General features: G+C 28.8%; 1 pseudogene; it reads left to right on the top strand.

Moving 5' to 3' along the window:
• The first annotated feature begins 337 nt into the window (after positions 1-337).
• Positions 338-1,504, top strand: LOC112687813 (annotated as a pseudogene).
• The last annotated feature ends 5,794 nt before the right edge of the window (positions 1,505-7,298 follow it).

The raw sequence follows: 7,298 nt of genomic DNA, 5'->3' as shown, positions 1-7,298 counted from the left end.
TACTAAAAGTATTCTAAAAAACAGGTAAAATCGAAGATCACATAAAACTAAAACAACTCCGAACAAAAACCAAATTTTTAGTAAAGAACAGCAAAAAAAAGTCATGGGAAGAATTTACCTCAACTATAGGACCCAAAAGCGATCCCAGCTCGGTTTGGAGCAAAGTAAGATCCTTAAAGGTACGGTTTCCCTGCGGCGTCTGATGCCAAGACCCTAGATTATGTATTTTGTGTATGACTGGTTTCGCTACTCGCGTTTAACGCGACGCGCCAATCGCTTTGACGCGGCGTCCGACGTCAGTAAAGGTCCGGACCAGTGTTGCGTCAAGACGCCTGGAGTCAACTTGTCAACATGTCGATTAAAAAATTTTCATTTTCCCCAACAGAGGACGAAATTTTGATTTCACTAGTGGAAAATAACAAAGTTATTTTCGATAGTGCCCATAAAAAGCACAAAGATAATTTTTTTAAAGATAATATTTGGAAAAATATATCTGAAGAAGTAGGAAGATCAATTATGTATTGAAAATATAATTCTTAAGTATTTATAATTTATAATAGTAATTTACATGCAAACTTTATTTTAATATTAATTATTTATTCTTTGTCCTCACTCCACCTATTGTATAGTCGATGACTGTAAAAAACGCTGGAAGAATATTCGAGACACGTATATGAAGCAAAAGAAAAAACTTCCGACAGGATCAGCAGCTCCATATAAAAAAAAAACAAAAGTACAATCAATTTATCATTTTTGGACACCGTTGAGTACGAAAGAAGGTATGCTGATACTTGTATAACATTCTAAAGTTGATTCATAATATAGTTTATGTATAACCAAAAAAACTAATCAATAACAAAAAATAATATATACATTTATTATCATACAATTATAAATATATTTGAATTATTTTCACTTTAGTACTATAATAAATATGGACATACCTGATACCGATATTTCAAATGTATCTACTATTGACGATATTAGACTTGAAGACATCGAAGATAATTTACAAGACAACGAAGAACAAGAACAAACAGAAAATACCATGTCCGATTTCCCATCAACTTCATACGCAGGAAAACGTATTCGGTCAAAAGAAAAAAAGATTTCTGTTATTTTGGCCAAACGTTCAAAGGATACGAAGGATACAATATTAAGTATCCAAGAACAAAATAAATTATTGGCGACAAGTATGAAAACACTATGTGAAGAGGATGATGTTGATATGTTTTTTAAAAGTATCGCTATGACGGTTAAAAAAATGTCACCGCAAGCGATCAAAGAAGCTAAACTTAGGATACTAACTTTAATCTCTGAGATAGATGACAAATATTCAACTCCTCAAACGGCTCAAACACTACCTTATCAAGTACCACCAAATTACAATTACAACAATAATATGTACCAATGTCAACTGAGTTTACCAGCTAATTCATACAGTACCTCAACATCATCACAAGGGGTTTTGCCGTTCAATTATGATGACACGTCTAATCTTTAAATATTTAACTTTTGTAATTTTTTTTTTTTAACTTTAATAATTAGTGCTTATTATAAGTTTGTGCATACCAAGGTTCCTAGGTATTTATAATGTTAAGTTTTTTGTTATATTTTAAAATTCACTCGTTTTAATTCAATTGTTTGTTGATTTTATTTAAAAATAATAAATAAACCATAAGACTGGTTTAACCCATATATTTATAAAAATATATGTTGTTATTTTCAAGACGTTATATTATTACTACCTATTTATAGGTAGCTTAATATTTTGTCTCTTTAATGATAGTATATTCGTGATCGTAATAATATTATTTGAAATAATCAAATATAAATACGTTTAAATAAAAAAATGAAAACTAACATCAAACAAAATAGTACATTTAGATTATTTATAATTAGAATCGTCTATAATAATAAAACACATTTTTCGTGGTAAAAACAAAAATATTTATTATAAGTTTATAATAATAATGATAATAATATGATATAAATAATATTACTATGAAATTATGAAACTATAGCACTACTAAATTTAATGTTTGCCACGATACAGCTCCTTCGTTGACAAAATAGTCTTTAAAAATGTCTCTCACTGCGATGCCTTCTGTGCTTAAAAATCCACTTTCACTGGTCAAAGACGTCATGTTAGCACTAGGAGGTTCTTCTGAATCGGGTTGATAAAATATCTTTCCATTTTTTTCCAAATATGCATCTCGTAACATATTATGTAAACAACATGCTACGACTATCAAGTCATCACACGTTGTTGTATTTATATTAATGGGTTGAAAAAATACTCTGAATACTTTACCTAATAATCCGAAAGCATTCTCTGTAACTCGTCGAGCACGGCTGAGTCGATAATTAAATATTGTTTTTTTACTATCTCTTTTGGCTGACTTTTGTGAAAATAGTCTTAAAATATGTTTATGCAGTCTGAAAACTTGATCACCAAGTATGACGTGTGGAACTTTTATGTCAGTGCCAGGAAGTGCACAATCCTCAGGGAATCCAAATGTACAATTCAATATTTGTTGCCCCATACTTGATTTCAAAAAAATGCCACTATCTCCTTCTCTCCCAAACGATTCGACATCAATAGCAATACATTTATAGTTTGCGTCCACCATAGCCAACAACACGATAGAAAAATATTCTTTATAATTAAAGAACAAAGAACCTGAATTACTTGGACATTGGATTCTAACATGTTTTCCATCAATTGCCAGTACACAATTTGGAAAGTTCCACCTCTGATAAAATTTATCTGATTTAGTCTTTAAGTCAACTTTACTGGGATCAGGCAAAAATAGTGGCATTAATTTTTGTTTCATAACTGCTAAAGTTTGTCTCTCTATAATGCTAATATAGCTGTGGGAAATACGAAAAGCAAATGCCAAGGATCGGAAGGATTCTCCAGTTGCTAGGTACCTTAAAAAAAAAAATATATTTTAATAAATAACTGGTGGTATACTTATAAAAACAACCAAGAAAATTTACATCTAATTAAATTAATTAAAATGTTTCTTAATAAATTTTTTTTTATAAAAATAATCAATATTTAAATATTTCAGGTACTGGGCGAAGTAATAAATGTAATGATATATTGTATCTGTCATTACTCATTACCTTTTGAAGAAGTAATTTACAATTTTAGTTATTTTTGTAAGGTACTTAATAATATTAGTCGTAGGTCTTTGAAGCTTTTTAAGTATAATATTCAATTTTATATTATACATATAGAATGATATTTTCAAATGCGATATTTTTAGAAAAAATAATTCAACCTACTGTATTACTAATAGGAAAATAAATTACTTTAATAAGAATAATACTTATCAAATAACTAAGGCTGTGAATTTAATGCACTAAAAAACTTTAAAAAATGCATTAAAAAAATCAAAAATAAATGCAATAAAACATGCACTTAAAATGCATAAAATGCAATATAAAATACTTACCAAAAATTATGATATAAAATGCACTTAAATGGTTTATAATTTATATTTATATTGATATTACAGGATATTACACAAAAAATTAAAAACGTACAATTACACACTATCAGTTTCTTTAGGATTGTAAACAATGTAATTTTTTTATCATTATTATTATTTAAATATATTTTTCATCAATTTTAAGATTTATAAAATATAAATGGTAGATTTAATAATCACTAAATGATTTTATTTATATTAAAAATAAATATCAAATCTTACCTCAAAGTAAGTGCTAGTTTTTTCTCTGGAGATATTGGCTCAGGTACACGTAATGTCGGTTTCTTCGTTATTTCTTCTTGGACCAAAGATAAGATAAAATTGAATTGATCACGATTTAGACGAAGAAATTCCCGAAATTTTTCATCGTCGTTAATAAGATGTCCACTAATCAAACTTTTAAAGAACCCTTCGGATTTCCTTGTGGAAAACAAACTTTTGAAAGGTTTTCTTTTTTTTGGAATTAAGTTCATAAGTAATTCATTTTCAATTTCTTCATTACGAAGCAACAATTCGCAAATAGTATTATTATTATTAATGATACTGTTCAAAATAAAATGTTGATTCATTTTTAAAAATCAAAAAATCGGATCATAGGTATGTGGAAACTACGTGTGGAAGAGACAACGGTCGCAGTAGTACTAAAAGAATGGGATAAAATAATAAAATTTGCAGCGTCTGACGCTACAGAGAAAACAGGGTAAACGCAGCGTTCAGACGCCGCGTCAAGACGCGTCGTTCTATCGCGTCTAGATGCTGCAGGGAAACCGTACCTTAAGAGGATACAGCAGAGAAAAACACATTCATATCGTAAAAGACAACAACTTACACACAAATCCTTCTGAAGTAGCCAATCTAATAGGTAACCACTTTTATCTAAATAGTTCTGACAGTAACTACGACGACTCATTCATAAACACATCACAAATAGACACATCCACCTTCAATTAAACATCGACCCATCACATCAAGACCAACAATACCTCAACGCTCCAATCAGTGCAACTGAATTAGACTGGGCACTATCTAAATGTTCAAGCCTATCTCCCGGACCCGACGAAATCCCATACAGCTTCATACATAACTTTCCGACTTCCGCAACACAATTCTTACTTCACTTATATAACAAAATTTGGGAAAGAGGACAAATTCCCAAAAAGTGGAAACACTCTTTCGTAATACCTATCCTAAAACCCGGAAAGGACAAATTCTCAACTGAAGGATACAGACCAATATCGTTATTAAATACAATGTGTAAAATCCTCGAAAAAATCATCGACATACGACTGAGATGGATTCTCGAATAAACTAACTACCTTTCCTCCCAACAAAATGGGTTTCTTAAACATAGAAGCACATATAATAGTTTACATGACATACAGGAGGATGTAAAAAAAACATTCGAAGCCAGACAAGTTCTAGGACTAGTTGCCCTCGACATTTCCAAAGCATATGACACCACATGGCGCCCATGAATAATAGAAAAACTACACAAGATACTTTGTCACGGAAATATGCTCAATTTTATCAAACACTTCTTGTCTGACAGAACTTTTCAGGTCAAAACCGATGGACACCTCTCCTTAACCCTCAAACAAGGAAACGGCATCCTTCAAGGATCCACCATCTCCGTCACTCTTTTCCTCATAGCCATTAATGACGTAAGTGAATCAATCAAACTCCCCGTAAACCATACTATTTTTGCCGACGACCTAACCATATGGTGCCGAGAGAGAAATACAAATAGCATACAACCAATATTACAAGACACATTATCTTCACTAGAAAAATGGTCGGCTACTTCTGGCTATCGCTTTTCCACCACAAAATCACAGTGCATCATCTTCTCTCAACTTAGAAAATACTAGACACTGCAAATCAAAATAAATGATCTTCAAATCGCAACCTCTAAGACTATCAAGATTTTAGACATCATATTCGATAGCAAAAATACTTGGTGCACAAATACTTTCGTAACGTATTCCAAAATCATTCAAACTATTTTTATAAAAATATATAAATAATTTATATTAAATAAACCATTTTACATTTAAAAAAATTGTCAAGCATTATTTTTTTCAAACTATGAAAAGTTCACTTTTTCATTATATTCTTGGAATTTAAAATAATTCCGTTTTAAAATGTTTCTTTTGAAGTGGATGATTTGCATATACTAGGCAAATTAATACCTACTTTGTATTTACGAGCGGAATAATAATAATAATTTAAATAAATTATTTTTTTACAGTCAATGAAACGTAAGAGAAAAAAATGATTCAATAAAGAATTTTAAGACTTGAAATGTTTTAACTAAAGCGCAAACTAATTAGTTCTGATTATCATACTTAGGGATTGTTGAAGTCCGCGTCATATTTATTTATAGTTATCAAATCTCAATTAATTCGAAAAGGTCGTTGAAATACACATAATTGTTGAAAGAGACATATTGTTCAAATAAAATCTTAAAATGCACCGCATTAGCTCTCGATTTTCCATCTTTCTCTATATCATTTTGTCAATTTTCATGATATTTCCTTTTTCTATTTACTTCGGAAAAAACCACAACTCATAAAGACCAAAAATAAAGATGTGACCTGTGTATAAATGTATTATCTATAAAATATAGTCATTTTTGATTCGGCCTGCAGTGAGTTTCTGAAGTCTTGTGGTATTTTCTTAATGCGTAAAAACAAAGACATACTACTTAGTAACTAACACTTGCGTATATATGTTTGAAACAAATTCAAACGCTTATCAAAATTGTTTATGGTATAAAACACAATTTTTTTTTTTGTGTTAGCTAATAAGAGATATGCGTGAGTTATTTATTGTTTTATAATTAAGATATTTTAACAAATCAATAACATTTTATCGAAATCTTACGAAAAAAGTTAGTAAAAACATAACGTTTTTAAATATCTGCAATTAGATCAAAAATAGTCAAAGTTATTTAAACATTTCATAATCTATAGATAACAATATAATAATATTTTTATAATTTAATAAAAATTTGAAGTTTCTACAGTATTGTTTTTTTTTTCAAAGTAACAATGAAAACCAATATGCCGTTTTTTTTGTAATTTTTTCCAGTTTTTTTACATTTCTAACATTTCTAAAGATTTATAATCTGTTATGATTATGGAGGTCAAAGCAATGCTTTTGATTGAAATCGTGTGTACAAACAAAAAAAAAAAAAAAATTAAAAATACATTTCTTATTTCACTTCGAATCCGAAAATTATAATTGGGCTAATTTAAATTTAATAAACTATATGAAAAAAATATAAAATGTCAGATTTTAAGTTATGGATGTAAAACTAAAATCATTTTTAAATATCAATAATTATGGATATTACTTATATTAAAAATATAATTAATAAAAAAATTAAGAATTACGTAACTAAATTAAAAATTTTAAATTTTATTTCGTCGATAAAACATTTTACTTCACGGTTGAACAATGAAACAATCTTTTTAGTCAAAATCGTATAAACAGATATAATAAATCAAAAATACATTTCTCGTTTCATTCAGAATCTAAAATTAATAAAGTAAAAACAAAAAGTTCCTCGCTTGACTCAGAATCGAATGATATTATTATAACCACATATTTATTCGACTACACAATTGTGTCTCTAAAACCGAAAATATATGTTGCTACAACCGAATTGTGTCCGCAAGAATAATTATTATTCTATTTCTATATATATTTGTTGAAAAATAAATACATCATCTCGAATATCGATAATAACTGTTTTTATGTAAACCTAAGGATTGAAGAATAGATAAATTTTGAAAA

This window comes from Sipha flava, unplaced genomic scaffold (genome assembly GCF_003268045.1).
Source record: "Sipha flava isolate LNK unplaced genomic scaffold, YSA_version1 361_pilon_pilon, whole genome shotgun sequence".
In the NCBI taxonomy this organism is placed as follows: Eukaryota; Metazoa; Arthropoda; class Insecta; order Hemiptera; family Aphididae; genus Sipha; species Sipha flava.
This window is presented reverse-complemented; position numbering and strand designations above follow the sequence as displayed.